General features: G+C 33.9%; 1 long non-coding RNA gene across 9 annotated transcripts; it reads right to left on the bottom strand.

Moving 5' to 3' along the window:
• Nucleotides 1-3,258: 3,258 nt before the first annotated feature.
• Nucleotides 3,259-16,377, bottom strand: LOC110689164. Of its 9 annotated transcripts, none has more exons than XR_002504826.1 (10): nucleotides 15,837-16,377; nucleotides 15,078-15,138; nucleotides 8,704-9,314; nucleotides 8,319-8,618; nucleotides 7,821-8,229; nucleotides 4,871-5,538; nucleotides 4,573-4,764; nucleotides 4,324-4,481; nucleotides 4,187-4,250; nucleotides 3,259-3,513 (listed from the first exon to the last, which is right to left on the bottom strand). It is a non-coding gene; the product is annotated as an uncharacterized LOC110689164 (long non-coding RNA). The 9 variants fall into 9 exon arrangements; XR_002504827.1 differs by lacking the exon at nucleotides 15,078-15,138 and having other exon boundaries at nucleotides 8,704-8,914; nucleotides 9,013-9,314; nucleotides 15,837-16,374; XR_002504825.1 differs by lacking the exon at nucleotides 15,078-15,138 and having other exon boundaries at nucleotides 3,260-3,513; nucleotides 4,871-5,202; nucleotides 5,279-5,538; nucleotides 15,837-16,373.
• Between the last annotated feature and the right edge of the window lie 722 nt (nucleotides 16,378-17,099).

Genomic DNA, 17,099 nt, shown 5'->3' with positions numbered 1-17,099 from the left:
AGTTTGTTAACATGTTCGGTTCTTAAACGGTTTAACATTACTCGGATTGGTTCGGTTTTGGGTTTACTAAAATGCGGTTCGGGTCGGTTTTCGGTTTCAAAGAAACGGTTTTTAATCGGTTCGGTTCTCATTTGGGTCGGTTGGATTCGGGCAGTTAAACGGTTTCGGTTTGAAATTTGACAGCACTAACTAGGATGGGATTTCTGTCCCTTTTTTTAGACTTATTTGATACTTTAACATAAGATGGTACTTTTAATTTAATTTATACTCTCTCTTTCCTTACCCTATAATATGTGTTTTGGAAATCATTGAAAGTCAAATAAAAATAGAAGATCCATAAAGGTCAATTAAGACAATTTTTAACGGACAAAGAAAGTAAAATTAAACTACAATGAAATGTAATAAAATTATTACCATAATCTTTCCATATCAGCTGCCATGTCATACTTTCAAGAATATTTTTTGTTTTGTTATTTTGTCTTTTTCCTTAACGGTTTTTTCAGGTTCATTGTATGAATGATTAGCTATCCTAAGTTTGTTGCTAGATTCCCTGAGCACATGCTATAAGGGTATAAGATGGATTTTCTTTTCATTCAAGCAATTTAATCATACTCTCTCTTTCACTCTAATATCCTCTGCATTGAATAATTGCATAATGATTTGATTTAATCATCATGGTATCATAGCCAATTAATGCAGTGTTGGATTACTGATATTCCTTGATTGCTAATTTTCCTTCCGATCTTCTGAAATTTTTGATTGATCCAAGAATATTTTATGTTTCTTCTCTATTTCTTCTATTCTCTCTTTTTCTTTCCTCTCTTCTTCTCTCTTCTTCTTCCTCTTATCTTTCTGCAATGACTGGAGGTCGAATTTCCTTCCAGGATATGTTAAATCCTCTATTTCTTATTCATCCCTCAGACAGTGCTACATCTGTTCAGGTGGACAAACTTTAAGGTTCCAGTGATTACAAATCATGGCGCAGATCTATGGAGATCAACCTCTCATCAAAACACAAGCTAGAATATAATTTGTGATGGGAACGATGCTCAAACCTACTGATGATGAACTCAAAGCTATGGAATACCTGCAATGACATGGTAATAGCCTAGATCACTAACAATGTTTCTCCTTCTATTAAGTAATTCATTATGTTTATGACTTTTGCTAGAGAAATCTAGATGAATATAGAGAAACATTTTTCTTTGACTAATGGATCTAGAAAATATAAGCTTAGCAAAGAATTATTTGAAACTAAACAAGATTCCATGCCTGTGAATGAATATTACACTTGCATGAATGCTATTTGGGAAGAATTTGATTCCATGAACATGCTGCCTATTGTTAGTGAACGCACTCAATTTCTCGTGATATAAATTACTAGATCATCTTCCACATTTGCATACTAGTCCAATCATGGGTGACAAAGCAGCATTGGAGAAACTTAGAGAGGAACTCCAAAACCTAAAGGCCCTACGAGAAGAAGAAGCCCAAATGAAGGCTCATAAAAAAAGCAGAAAAGGCTAAAATAAAAGCAGAGGAAGAAAAAGAAAATATTCTGCAAGAAAAAAAAAGAGCCGAAAGATTAGAGGCCTTGGAGAAACTTGTCCTTCGAGCTAGCTCAGGGACTAAGTACTTCAATTATGAGCTTGCACCACAACCTAGTGGCAAGACTCTTCCAAAAAAGTTCTTGACTACGGATTTAACAACCTTTAAGGTTACGGACAATCCTAGTTCTCACTTAATGAGCTTTATTGGAATTACAACATTGAAAAGGGTTGAGAAAAGTCTATATGCATGTACTTTTCCTCTTTCATTGGACCCAACTGCTAGATCATGGTTTTATAACCTCGATGCATAACAAGCTTCCACTTGGAGTGATAAAAGCGTTTTTAACCCAATATGGAGATAACATCGAGCTCACAACTACCTTGCGCGATCTTGAATTGCTTAAGCAAAGGGGAGAAGAAAGCTTCATTGGCGTCTTTTCCAGGTGGCGATCAAAGGTTGCTCTTCTTTCATAAATACCTACGGATCATGAACTTGTCCTAAAGTTCATAGACAATATGTCTCCACCATACAAGTATCATTTACAATACCTTGATTTAGACACATTTCGAAAGGTTTATACTGTGGGAACATTAATTGAAAGGGACTTGATGAATGAAACCATGAATCATATAGATGGACTTGATTTTTAAAGAGCATTTCACCTATGTCGGAAATGGACAAAGCTCGAAGACGCAATCTCAAGAAGTTGTCAACAATTCAAGATGTAGCACCCTAGGTCTTGTTTTGTTTCTTTCCTTTGTTTTTTTTATGATAGACTAAGAGATTCATGCTGTCGAATCTACTTATTTTGCACTCTCATTAATTAATGAATAAAAATATATTTTCAAGTACGTCTATCTTGTTCTCTTTTTTAGGGGGTAAGTCGGGATGATCCCTCCCATTTGACAACTAAAATACTCGAAAATAGTATAATTTTTTCGCTCTTTGCCTCAAGTTGGGGGCTTAAAAAAGCCAGGACATCCCTATTTCTCTTTATTTACAGACTTGAACACGCTATTTATGCTGCAAAATCAATGTCACACAAAGCTTATTGCGAACCATCTTAATAACTTTAAATGACAAAGGGAAGAATACCACTTCCCATTATTTGACCAAGATAATTAATTATGTTACTTGATCAAACAATTTTTGATAAACATATGCAATATTCAGCAGATCGAAAATACAAATCTTGGGGCCTTAAATAAACATGAGAAACGTCCCCTAGCATATGTATAAATGAATTCCAAAATCCACCTAAAGTCTACGCTTGGGGGCTTCAAATTAAAAATATAGGTCTCACCTTAACTTTCATTTTGAAATGAGACCATATTTTGGAAAGTGATTCGAATAATTTTATAAATTATTCTAACACTCCATCAAACCTAAGTTTGGTAAATATTCATTTTCAAACTACGCCATCTTTTTATTGGAAGAACTCCACTTTCAATTAGCAAAATATGACAATGATGACAAACACTAAAAAGAATAAAACATAAACAAAATCAGATATACAAAAGTTCGCTCACATTGTCATATCTTTGTTGAAATAAGTTGCAAATTACAACTTACCTTCATCAATCTTGGACAAAAAAGTCACGCTCAATTACGAGGTAGACTTTTCTTTCCATTTTGGGTCCAGTTTTGAAAATAATGTGATTATGTATTTTGGCTACTATGAAAAATTATTTTTTTCAAAACAAATTTTCATTTAAATTATTGGGCCCTTTTCAAATTTTGAATTCTAGTTCGAAATAATATGTTTCTAACAAAAAATAGTTTTCAAAATTCCCTCTCTGAATTTTTGTTTCATTTTCTCAAATAAATAAATTTTCAGATTCTCAATAATCGCTTGGATAATACACGTATATACATAGCTATTTCCGAAAGGAAAGAACTAAGATTCGACTTCTTCATGACTCGAACTTGTTCTCATTGGCTTAGGGATGGTAAACAAACCACCTGCAAGACCAAAATCAAAGATTGATAAGAACAAAGAAAATATTTGATGTTTAAAATCAACTTTGAGAATAAAATCATCGCAATGATCTTTACAATCGTTTAGACATTAGGTAAGATTACTAAACCTTAAACACAATTGTTTTGGTTTATAAACAAGCAAAGAACTAACTTGATTTCTTGAACATGACTTTAACTAAAATGCGAAAGCCATGTCATTGTCCTAAATATCTCAAAACAAAAATAGGACATATACATAACAGAATTCATAACTGAGTTAGGATGGATAGTTTGTTCAGCGTTGTTTAGTCTTCTTAATTTTAGGTTTGTGGAGTTGGTTGGTATTGGTTGTAGAATTTGATGTTAGAGTGGTATTGTATAGTCTTCTTAATTTTAGGTCTGTGGAGTTATATGATGTGAATCCTGGTATAGACTCACCCCTCAACTCAAGCAATGAAACAGTAACACTCAATTTTGTCTTGTTGTTACTGTCATATAGCTTCTCTGTCCTATATCGCTGATTTGTGTGCTGATATGTGCCTTCGCGTTTCAAAAACATTGTGTTTTTGTCTAGGGTTTATGATAGGGGCTCAGGTGTAGCCCCTTTAGAAGGCCATGATATTTATCAATTACTGTTTCTGATATTAGAACGAAAAAGCAAAAATTATACTCTTACCTCCATTCTTATGTGTAGTAATTGTGGCTTACTCGTTTTGAAAGAATTTCCTTTAAGCTGTGACCTTTATACATTGTAAGGTCTAAAAAAATCATAAAAATCATTAGATTAAACGAAAGAAAAATATATCTACTCACATGCATATGAATACGTAGTACTAGGAATGTTGTGTAGTAACATCTTCATTACTTTGGACAACTCTGAGTTTCGAGCGTTCGGAGGTGATTGAATAACAGAATCAAACTCATACACAACAGTCATACGCAAATCAATCACAAAGAGTATCCAATGATTCCTACATTTTAATAAACTTGTTTGTATTATTCACATAATTAAAATAATAAAATTATGAAAAAGTAAAGATTTCAAGGATCAGTAGTACATACGATTCCATATGTGGAGCCAAAATGAATTTGCATTGTGCATCCTTTTTCCTTAATTCAGTAAGAAAAGCATTTTTCAAATACATTTGGACTTCAAAGAAATCTTTCTTGATTTGAGCTGTAGAAATTTTTTAGGAGCACAAGAACTTGATTTTAGTCTTCTGAAATAATGAGATATGCTCTTCAATTAAGTACCTTCATTTTACAGAAAAAATAAATAATTAGTATAATAAATGGATCTAATAAAATATATTTCATAGTAAAACAAATTCAAATAACTTAAATGAATGTTAGTATTTACAATATGTAGACATGGATTAATGAAATATTAGCCCATGCTCCTCGTAGTAATTCAGAGACATTATCACTAGTAACATAAATTTGTGTGTCTTCCTTTTGATAAAACAGTGGAGCCTTCAATGGAATTGTCATAGTATCATAATATCCACTTCCTGAAGTCATGCAATAATACAACATAGAACATTGTTCACCAAGACTCTCAACAATATTTTCCGGAATAGTTATGCCTTTGCCTTTAATAGTTGAATGCTCTGAGTTGATAGGTCCGCAACTATCAACTTTCTCTTTGGTTTGCACCAATTCATTATCCGTCATTTTTTCTAAAGTCATAACCTTTAAGAAAAGATAAATATTAATATAATTTAGTTACAAATATCTTAGACCATTACATAGCATATCAATGAATTACCTCATCAGTAAAGAAGACTAAATCTGCCGGTCACCCTAAAAAATAACCTTTTGCCTCACTCAACTTGGTGATACAGTCATCAGAGTCTTCTAAGAGATTTAGGTGAGATGTCATAATCACTAACTAACTATATAGATGTCACGGTTCATTTTCTTGTTATGAATCACTCCACTAGGACAAGGTTCTGCCGTTCCATCGGCCATAATCACTGAGTTCCCACTGAACTCATCAACTAAAGCAAGACGAAATTTAGTTGGGACCTACATAATTGATCATGTCGTAAGAAACATGAAAGCATAATCTACAGTTAACAACTAATATTCAAAAGCTGAATACAGTGTTTATATTTTAAAGCATTGATGTAAAAAAATAAGATTAATAAAATTTATGAATGATATTATCCTTTTCATAAATTAGAAACATTTTATATAAGCAATAAGACCGATTAGTTCTATATGTCTACATGTTTAATAAATATGTGTGTCAAGGGACATAATAAGGCTTCCAGATTATAATTATGTCAATAGACTAAATGTCACGTACACTATAACTATCTAAGACCCTGAGATTCCAAGGAATATAAGAACCAGAACTAATGAATACATGAAAGTAAAGACACATCCCATTAGCATCAAGCCTCAAAGAATCCTAATCTTCCATTCTATTGTCCACTGTTTGAGATTTTTCACTTTGAAACATTGATTCAGCCTTCTCCATATCATATTTTCCTAATATTTCAAAATCCCAAAGAGCGGGCAAATAATTTTATGACTAAATTAGTACGTGGAGGCTGAGCATTTTTTCTATTACAAACATGGAGAAATAATTTTTTTTTTTTTTTTATGTTGAAGCAACCATTCTTTGGCTCTTTTAGTTTTCTTATTTTTAACTCCAAGAGAATTCAAAAAAAAAAAAAGCCATCAGGAATCCTGTTCCAAATTATTTGAATTACATACTCCTGTAAAAAAAACTCGAGATCTAATTATGAACCAGCTAAATTATAATGATTCAGCCATTAATTGTACAAAATACAGATTATAACATCAGAAGCAATGAATATGGAACCTCAATGAAAAAGAATGTTCACTGATCATGGTATATTCTAAAGTAGCTTATCACAGTAATTCTGGCTCAAGTACTCTTGTTAGATAAAGGTACAAGTCCAAGTGTCAAACACTAAAACTAATATTTTATTTAAACATCTATGTGTCAGGTGCAAATGAAGTATAGTAAGGATGTCAAACATCAAGCACCCATCACTATTATTTGATTAAAATGAGGAAATATGCTCAAAACAATATGAGAACTACAATGTATCTTTCTTAATAATTTTGGAGACAAAAATTGACTGTTTGAGGATAGAAAGAGCAATGCAATATTTTTGTTTCTAGGAAAAAAGGGATGATAGGTTTGGGTGATATACATATAAATATATAATGAGAATCAAAAGTAATGCAGTGCCTCAATTGAAGCTTTTTGCATAAGGGCCATTGGGCATGTGGGATTATGGTACATACATTTCCCCTGGAAATAGCAATACCATCATTAGGTTAGATCCTTGATTTAAAGTGCATTGGCTAAGAACAACTTCAACGAACTTCATGGAGCATATGATTATGATTGATATCAAACGAAGTCTATACACTCATATCAGAAACAGTAATTGATAAATGTCATGGCCTTCTAAAGGGGCTGCACCTGAGCCCCTTTCATAAACCCTAGACAAAAACACCATGTTTTTGAAACGCGAAGGCACAAATCAGCACACAAATCAGCGATACAGGACAGAGCAGCTATATGACAGTAACAACAAGACAAAAATAAGTGTTACTGTTTCATCGCTTGAGTTGAGGGGTGAGTCTATACCAGGATTCACAACATATAATTCCACATACCTAAAATTAAGAAGACTATACAATACCTCTCCAACAGCAAATTCTACAAGCAATACCAACCAACTCCATAAACCTAAAATTAAGAAGACTAAACGACGCTGAACAAACTATCCATCCTAACTCAGTTCTGAATTCTGTTCTGATTTTCAGTTCTGAATTCAGTTCTGAAATTCAGCTCTGAATTACGTTCTGAAATTCAGCTCTGAATTCAAATTTGATTTTCAGTGCTGAATTCAATTCTAAATTCAGGTCTGATTTTCAGCTCTGAATTCAAGTCTGTTTTTCAGCTCTGAATTCAGGTCTGATTTTCAGCTCTGAATTCAGGTCTGATTTTCAATTTAGAATTCAGTTTAGATTTTCAATTCTGAATTTAGGTCTAATTTTCAGCTCTGAATTCAGGTCTGATTTTCAGCTCTGAATTCAGGTCTGATTTTCAGCTCTGAATTCAGTTCTGAAAGTTGGCTCTGAATTCAATTATGATATTTAGTTCTGAATTCAGTTCTGAAATTTGGCTTTGAATTCCGTTTTGATTATCAATTCTGCATTCAGTTATGAATTTAGACTTTGAATTCATTCTGATTCTCAATTCTGCATTCATCTCATGTCATAATAATTAAGAGTTCAATCTCAGTCAAATGAAGGTTTACCTCTAACAAGCGAGGACTTAGCTCCGTTGGATTGGTTCAGTTAGATAAGGAAGGTTGAGCATCATTTACTTCCAAATCATTAACAGTCATGTGTAGTATGAAGTCAGAAAGATAAGAATTTACAACTGCTGCAATGCCTTCCTTTAATTTTTCTTCAAATTCCCGAGTTAAGTTCTCTTTAAATTCATATAGTTCTTGTAATGAGCAACCACTTTTAGACATGTTTTTTACCTTTTACCGGGCCAAATGATTTTCTATAGCCGACACCAATCCCACATCCACCAAGTCATTTCACAAATCCACGATGGTCCTTTTTCCCAAATGCCAAAGTAAGGGCATCAACGCCTCGTTCTGATTGTTTATACTCTCCTTCCTCAGATTCCTTTGCTTGTTTTTCCAAGTTCTCTTCCTGTTTGAAAAAACATAGAAAAAGTTAATTAGATGACCAGAAATCTGTAATGCCAGTAGATTTCCGCGTTTTGATAAACTATGACATACAACTATATTGGCAATTCGAATAGTCTCCGTATCTTTTGGGTCGATGCCCCATGTTCCATCTGGAAACCGCTTTTCATGAGCTAAAACCCACTCAAGAGCTCGACGATTAAAAATAGAACCAGTTGATGTACTGCTCTGGGAAGTGTTACCAGTAGTTGAAGATTCTGACAAAGCAGGAAATCTATTTTCAAGTCTCTTTTGCTTATTCCAAATTGTCCGAGCTCTTTGAAAACTGTTTCAACCCAAGTGATGGCAACATTTGTTTAGCTTTGCATTTTCTTTCCCCTTTTCACTCTTTTCCTGTTTTTTTGTTTAAAAAAAAAAGAAAAGAAAAGAGAGTTAAACATTATCATATTCTTCACAATCAGTTAAAATATGTAGTTACCTTGAATTCTGCTGATTTACTATATATTTCGAATCTCTTCCATTTCTCCTCTGTAAAGTAACCTTCATACACTTCCCATGGCTTCATATTTGCTTCAAGAGAAGTGGCCGGGTATAGGTTTTTAAAAGTGATGAATCGTGCCCTTAAATTCGACTTGTGACAGCTGAATCGCGAAGCCACAATAGTATGAAACCTTTTTTGCCTTTCTCCACTTGGATCCTCAATGTGGAACATTAGTTATGGATTAAAAAAAAGTGAACTAATACTTTGAAAAGCAACATGACTAACTAGTAAGTGAATAGTTTATACCTTTGTCTCCTCCCATATATTTTCCCTATCCACTTTATCTATTTTTGCATACTCATTCACAGTGATGTCTAATCTCTTAGCACATGCACCAATTTGTTTTCCATAAACGGGTTCCCATTCACCAGTAGACAAGTCAAAATCATTAAATTCAAGCACCATATGTTTACTTGATTGTATTGCTTTTGATGGCCCCCTACTCCTCTTCTTAGATGATGTGGCTTGCAAAGCAACATCTTGGCTTGAGGAAGTTTGCTCTTGACTTTGTTGAATGGCCATATTTATTCTTCTTGATATAGAAGTGCCTGCATAAAACAAAAGACAAAAACTGATAGAATTAAATATCACATGAACATAGCTATATTTTTACAGATTATAAAAGGTTTCTATCTACAAGTAAGCAACAAAGCAAGAAAATATAAATAATAAAAGCAACCTACAGAGAAATTATTTTTCGATTCCGGAAGTTGTAATACCAATTAAAACAGTCAACTTGTGCTGCATATATAAGAACTATGTAAAATTCCATTTAATATGTCAAAGCTCAAAAGACTAAAATCCAAGTGAAATTGGAGGTTTTATAGTATTCTAACATTATTGTCTATCATTATAGTTACAAATTAATCGAAGAATTAAAAAGAACTACACATTGATAAAAAATGAAGCCTATGTATCAACATATTCTCCCTCCTCATGGGCATACTCTTCATCAGCGACAATGTCTTCCCCCTCTCTTAGGGGTTGAACCCCAATAGATAGAGGCGGTGTATCATCAAATAGGTCATACTCTTCCTCATCGACAACATTTTCGACACCAACAATTCTTCTCTTGCCTTGAACAACAACCTGCTAGTTATGATCAATGTTATCCCTTATATAGAAAATTTGTTTTGCTTGTGAAGCTAAAACAAAGGGCTCCTCTCCATCAAAAAATCGACTTGAATCCACTAAAGTAAAACCAAATAGTTCATCTATCTTTTTGCCTCGCCGGTTGTCAGCCCACCTGCATCGGAAAACTGGAACTACAAAATCAACATAATTCATCTCCCATATCTCTTGAATGACCCCATAGTATGACTGTGTTGCATTAATATGCCCAGCATCCTTAGAGCTTGAGTATTCCGTAGAAGATGCGACAACCATGACACCACTATTTTGATCTACACTCTTATCATCTTGACGACTAGTATAGAAACAATATCCCGTGCAAGCGATCTGATCGTATCAGATACATTATTATTCTGTTGCCCTAATTCACACTTCACTTGGTTTTGAAACCATTCCACAAAAGAATGATTATGTTTTTGCATCAAAGCATATGTACTTATTCTTGGATTCATTCTTTTCAAATAATTGAGATGAGTTTCTATATAAGGATGTACTTCTGAAAGGTTTTGAAGAACATAACGATGAGCTTTCTGGATTCTATCTGATGGAGACTTCACAAACTGAAGACTAATCGTCCCTTGCCCTTGAAGTCTGCCATCATAACGAGTTGTTGGGACTCCAATTTCTTTAGCCTTAGTTAAGAACATAGAACAAAAGTTACTAGCCTCCTCTGCAATAATACCTCCAACAATACTACCTTCTAGATGTGCTTTGTTGGTCGCCTTTTCTTTCAAAGTTCCCATGTGTCTCTTATAAGGGTACATCCATCTTATAAAAACCGGACCACATTCCTTGATTTCTCGTACTAGATGGACAACCAAATGAACCATTATGTCAAAAAATGAAGGAGGAAAATACATCTCAAATTTGCATAATGTTTCTATAACATCAGTTTGCATTTCATCAAGTTTTTCTGGATCAATCACCTTGTTACATATGACATTAAAAAATAGGCAAAGTTTAACAATAGTGTGCCTAACATGTTTTGGCAAAAGACCTCGAAGTGCAATAGGCAACATCACTTGCATTATGACATGGCAATCATGGGATATCATACCAATTAATCTCTTATCGACCATTTAAACTAGAGGCTTAATGTTCGACGAATACCCTGTAGGTACTTTGATGTTGTACAAACACTCACAAAATATTTTTTTCTCCTCTCTAGACATTGTGTAGCAAGCTCGAGGCAAAAATGTCTTTTTTTGTTTCGTCATTTTCCACGGGCCATAACTTTGGTCGAATATTTGCAAGCTTCATGTCTTTCCGGACATCTTTAGTATCCTTTGTCTTGTTAGGTATATTTAATAATATCCCGATGATCGAATCACATACATTTTTTTCAATATGCATAACATCAAGACAAAGTCTAACAGACAAGTGTTTCAAAGAAGGAAGAGTCCAAAATGTAGACAACTATTTCCAAAGACCCGTAATAGAGGTAGGTTTACCAACTTTCCCAAAAATTGTCTCAACATCTTTGATTCTCTTCCACAACTCTATACCACTAAGTAGCTCACGCAACCATTGTTTCTCTGGGAACCCATTGAATTCAGCTTTTTTCTTACGATAAGGGTGATCTCGACGAAGCAGTTGTCTAGTATGCATATAAACATCCTTTCCAAAATTCTTGAGGTGTGTTGGTTCCATTTTGTCCACAAGGATGGGGCATGGTTTTTTCCCTCTGACTTTGTACCCAGACAAGTTCCCATAAGCCGGGAAATCACTTATAGTGCAAAAAATCATGGCCCGCAAAGTAAAATTTGTACTTGTATGGGCATCGAACATTGGAACACCATTATCCCACAACAGTCTCAAATCCTCTAAGAGAGGCTCCAAGTAGACATCTATGTAATTACCGGGTTGTTTGGGACCCGATATTAGAAGCGACAACATGATGTACTTACGTTTCATGCATAGCCAAGGAGGCAAGTTATAAATCGACAAAAGCACTGGCCATGTGCTATGTTGAGAGCTAAGGGTACCGTAAGGATTCATTCTGTCGGTACTTAATGCAAGTCTCAGGTTCCTAGCCTCTTTACCAAACTCCGGAAATGTATCATCAATATGTTTCCATTGCTTCGAATCAGCGGGATGCCTAATGTACCCATCTTTCTTCCTCTCTTGTGCATGCCACACAAGTTTTTTGCATCCTTCTTGATAGAAAAAAGTCGTTTAAACCTCGGTATTATAGGCAGATACCATAACACCTTAGCTGGTGGCCACTTCTTGCGGTTGAGGTTTGAACCCTCGCGCTTGTAGCGATCAACACCGCACTTTGGACAAGCATCAAGGTTTTCATACTCATTTCGAAAAAGTACACAATCATTAGGACATGCATCGATCTTCGTGTACTCAAGACCTAAGGGACACAATAGCTTCTTTGCATAGTAGGTAGACTTAGGAATGTCATTCCCTTCAGGAAGCATGTCTGATAAAGCTTCTAACAATGAATTGAAACTTGTATCGGTCCAACCGTTCTTTTCTTTCAAGTTAAATAATGTTAAAACCCCTGAATGCTTAGAGTACTTTACACATCAAGGATATAAAGGTGTCTCGGCGGCCTTTGACACATTTTCAAACATACGAGATTCTTCATTCACATGATCACCCAAACAATCCATCATCCCAGGAATGTGATCCTCCTCGAAAAAATCATCGATATCCCTTTCATTATCATCATATTGTTCTCTATTCTACATATCAGCATCATTGATTGATGACCTACTAGTTATAGGAATTATTTTCTCACCGTGCCAATACCAAATGTTATAATTTGCCATGAACCCACGGTGAAATAAATGGTTTTCAACCACACTAATTCCCTTCCACTTCTTCACATTGTTGCAATCACGATAAGGGCAAAAGATTGTTTCTCCTTAAGTAGTCCTCTGGTGTTCAATATCAGTTCTACAAAATTCCTCAATCCCGTTCAAGAACTCGGGTTGAGTTTGATTTTTAACATACATCCAATCACGATTCATTTCTTACTACAAATTATAGAAAAAGCAAGCATATAACTATTAGAACAAGTACATTAGAAACAAACAAAGACAATTACAATAGAACAGCAACCAGAGATTATCAATCAACTCCCACAAGAAAAAATACCTCAAAAAACAGTCAAAGTCACAAGTATGAACAAAATGCATGCACACTTCATATATGCCTACCAGGCTACAACTAATTCATTTTCTCTCTAGAACTATAGTTTGGTTAAATCAATACAACCAATTGGAATAACTGAATAAAATTGGTGTGTTAACTCATTTTCAGCTTTGAATTTGAATCTGAATCATTTTAGTACTGATTATCAGTTTAGAATTTCAGCTCTGAAACCAGTTCTAAATTTTAGCTCTGAAATCAGTTCTAAATTTCAGCTTTGAAATTCAGTTCCGAATTTCAGCTCTGAAATTCAGTTCTGAATTTCAGCTCTGAATAAGCTTTATTTAGTGCAAAATAGTGCATGCCGGCAGATGTTCTGCTTAACAAACAATGCTAATTGTTAACTTCAATTCCTTAAGATGAAAGAGGTATATAACAGATGCTCAGAATGGAAAACAGTGCATGCCGGCAGGGAATATTCCATAATATGTCCAAATATCCAATCACCATAACAAAGGCACACGTGTTTCGTTTACATTTCAGGTAGTGCAGGCATCTAGTGGCAACTAAGCCTAATGCATAAGTACAACACAAATGACTTCAAACCCACATAGCAAAGTGTAAAACTCTAAATACTACAAGAACCCAAATCAGTAATCTTTGTAAGAAATGCCTATCCATTTACGAATAAGTATAAATTTGATAGGTTGTGGGAAATCTCACTGATCAAACTTAACTATGGATCATAGACACAAACATTTGTGGATTCACCAAATAAAAAAAGAAGCAAAGAAATACTCATTAATGCATATTACAATTCCATTTTTGCAGCTATCCAAGTTGTGGATTTGAACTTGAATGTTGAAGTATTAGCGAATTTGTTAAGTACTATCTCGTCACTCAAAACTCAAAAGGATCCAAAACTTTAATTTTAGTTCTGATTTTCAGTCTTGAATTTCAGTTTTGATTGAGTTCTGATTTTCAGTTCTTAACCTCAGATCTGAAATTCAGTTCTGAAATCAGTTTTAAATTTCAGCACTGAAATCAGTTCTGAGTTTCAGCTCTGAAATCAGTTCTGAATTTCAGCTCTGAAATCAGTTTTGAATTTTACCACTGAAATCAGTTCTGAGTTTCAGCACTGAAATCAGTTCTGAATTTCAGGTTTGAAATCAGTTCTGAGTTTCAGCTCTGAAATTAATTCTGAATTTCAATTCTGAAATCAGTTTTGAATTTTAGCACTGAAATTAACTTTGAGTTTCAGGACTGAAATCAATTCTGAGTTTTAGGATTGAAATCAGTTATGAATTTCAGCTCTGAAATCATTTCTGATGTTAAAGTGTGATAGCCTGAACAGTGGCGGCGAAAGCAATATATCCTACTTTGCTGATAAATGTCAACACTTCTAGCTCTCAAAATCAGTTCTGATAAATTTCTGAGTTATGTCTCACTAAACTCTACCATATGCTCATTATCTTATTGGATATTTTATGTCTCACTATACTATACAAAGTAGTGTTTCAGATTTTGATTGCAATCTTGGCCTTTATATTATGTCAAGAACGAACAACAAAGAAAAAGGATGAAATTAAGCCACTTGATACACACATTAGCATGACTATTAGACCAAGATAAGTAACAAGAAACTACAATTACAACACACCAACAACCACAACAGCCAGTGCATCTTAAACTGGTCTATGCATATTAAACTGATCGGCTTAAAGGGACTTGAAATATAATTCATATTAGGCTGGCCTCTTTCTCTATTACTTATAACCGACATAGAAATGGGGTGAAGTTGCTGTTACTTGTTGTAGTAGAATAGTTGATACTAGGCCACTGGCAGCAGCCAATTTTAAAGCTTGGCAGCAACTAAATACCATGCTAGTATAAAAATGTTCTTTCAAAAGACAATTTTTAATAGACCATTATTAAACGATTTAGACTATGATACTAGCTTTTTTGTTTGATATGAATGAACTAAAACTCAACCCCTCTAGAACTTCAACAAGTAAACTTGATACATCAATTTTGCTACACCATTGTGATTTTAACCATTGTAAAATCATACTTACCCCTACTACTCTTCAGCTCATTGATAAAACTGAGGATTCTCACATAACTTAACGGCTCAACCTGATTGTAGGATTCATACAAACAATTAAATCAAAAAAACCAACCAAAAAGCCTAAGATCATAATCTAAACGAAGCATAATGCATAATTTTCATGGAATCCATATAAACTTCTTAAGAGTTCTATAACTAAAATCGCTTATAACTTAATTTAAGTGTACTACCACATGCATATATGACTTCAAATAAGAATCAAATTTCCCATCCTAGTCCTTTCTTTCTTGCCAATAATAGCGTTCAACACAACAACAACCACAACAGCGTTCAACATAGATGCAATAACAATAATAAAAACAGCAGCATTCTCAATGTAACGGTAATCTCAATTAACTTGCACACACAAATTTACACACGCTTCAAAGAGTAAAACAGAAGCCTGACATACTCGGCTAGTGTACACCAATTAGAAGCTTTATCTATTAAACCTTTATCTATTAAACAGCAGCCAGACATAATTGGCTAGTGTACCCCAATTAGACATGCATGTACCCCAATTACACAAAGCAGTTCACAAACAATCAGCGTTTATTGATTTTTTTGTTCGAAATTATTCATCAAAACCTAATTTCCTTGGTTTTTTAATAATCTAATTTCATTAAAAATTAATCAAGTAATTGAAAACAACAACAATCAATTCGAATTTACATGTAAAAACACTAATTCAAAAGTAAAATAACCCTAATTCAAAAGGAACACATACCTCAAAACTTTGATAAAAATCCCCTAAAGCTGATCTCAAATTCGAACAAACCAAAGCAACAATTAATGGAGTGCGATGCAGCGCAAGAGAAGGAAGAGAGGTGAAGGAGAAGGAGAAGGAGGAGCAGTGAAGGGGGAAGGAGGAGCAGTACGTGAAGGGGGAGCAAAGAACTTTGTTAGTTTTTTTTTATTTTTGCGAATTCTGAGTTTTTTTTTTTTGAAATAAAATTGATTCATAAATAAAGTCATACGACATTTACAAAGAAATTTAGATCTAATGAATACATAATAATTGAATCAAATAAAAACATTCCATAAGCAAAGCTACGATCGTTGTTGCAAATCGTGCATTCTTCATACCCTCTTTTATATCGCTGTGATTTACAGCCTTCATTGGCGAGGGGGTCTATTGATCTATTGTAGCCCTGCAGAAAATTTTCGTCTGATTCGCTAGATTGTAATCGACATATTAACCTCTTTTTCGATCTCGCACAAATTTTTACCCATGAAACAACTCTATAGAAATCCATAAAATAAAAAAGCAAATCCTCCCTCAAAAGAGAGAAGAAAAACCCGGTCTTTTGAAGGAGCCAAATCTTCCTAAAGAAGAAGAAAAACCCTGTCTTTCGAGGGAGAAATATTCCTCCTAGAAGAGGAAGAATTATTATTATAAACCTAAAACAATAGAAAAAGCACACAAAAACAAACAATAGGGGCTTTCCACCGATAAAAACCGATGGAAGCCCCTCCAAAATTCAACAATGGAGGCTAGGGTTTTAGAGAGAAGAGAGGAAAGAGAGGCTAGGGTTTTTTAATTTGAATTGCGAATTCTGAGTAATAGCTACCTTAATTTTTTTTTTCTTTAATCAAAATTTAATTGAAAATTACTTTTCAAAAAAAAAATTTAATGAAAAATAAATAAAATTAAGAGAAAGTATAAAACTACAAACTTTCCTTCAAAAAAAAAAAAAAAAAAAACTACAAACTTAATATTTGTTGGTTTAAAAAAAAAAATTCTTGTTGGACTTATTATTTATAACCAGTGTTTGTAAGCTAGTTACAAAATTTTTACTTTGACTTATTATTTGTAACTAGCGTTTGTAAGCTAGTTACAAATGTTTTGGTCAACTTTTCTTTGACTTGTTATTTGTAACTGGCATTTCTAAGCTAGTTACAAATGTTTTGTTCAACTTTTTTTGACTTAATATTTGTAACTGGCGTTTATAAGCTAGTTACAAACTCTTTGGTTAAACTTTCTTTGACT

Source organism: Chenopodium quinoa, unplaced genomic scaffold (assembly GCF_001683475.1).
Source record: "Chenopodium quinoa cultivar QQ74 unplaced genomic scaffold, ASM168347v1, whole genome shotgun sequence".
NCBI lineage: Eukaryota > Viridiplantae > Streptophyta > Magnoliopsida > Caryophyllales > Amaranthaceae > Chenopodium > Chenopodium quinoa.
Note: the sequence above shows the minus strand (reverse complement) of the source record. Positions and strands in the feature narration are given on the sequence as shown.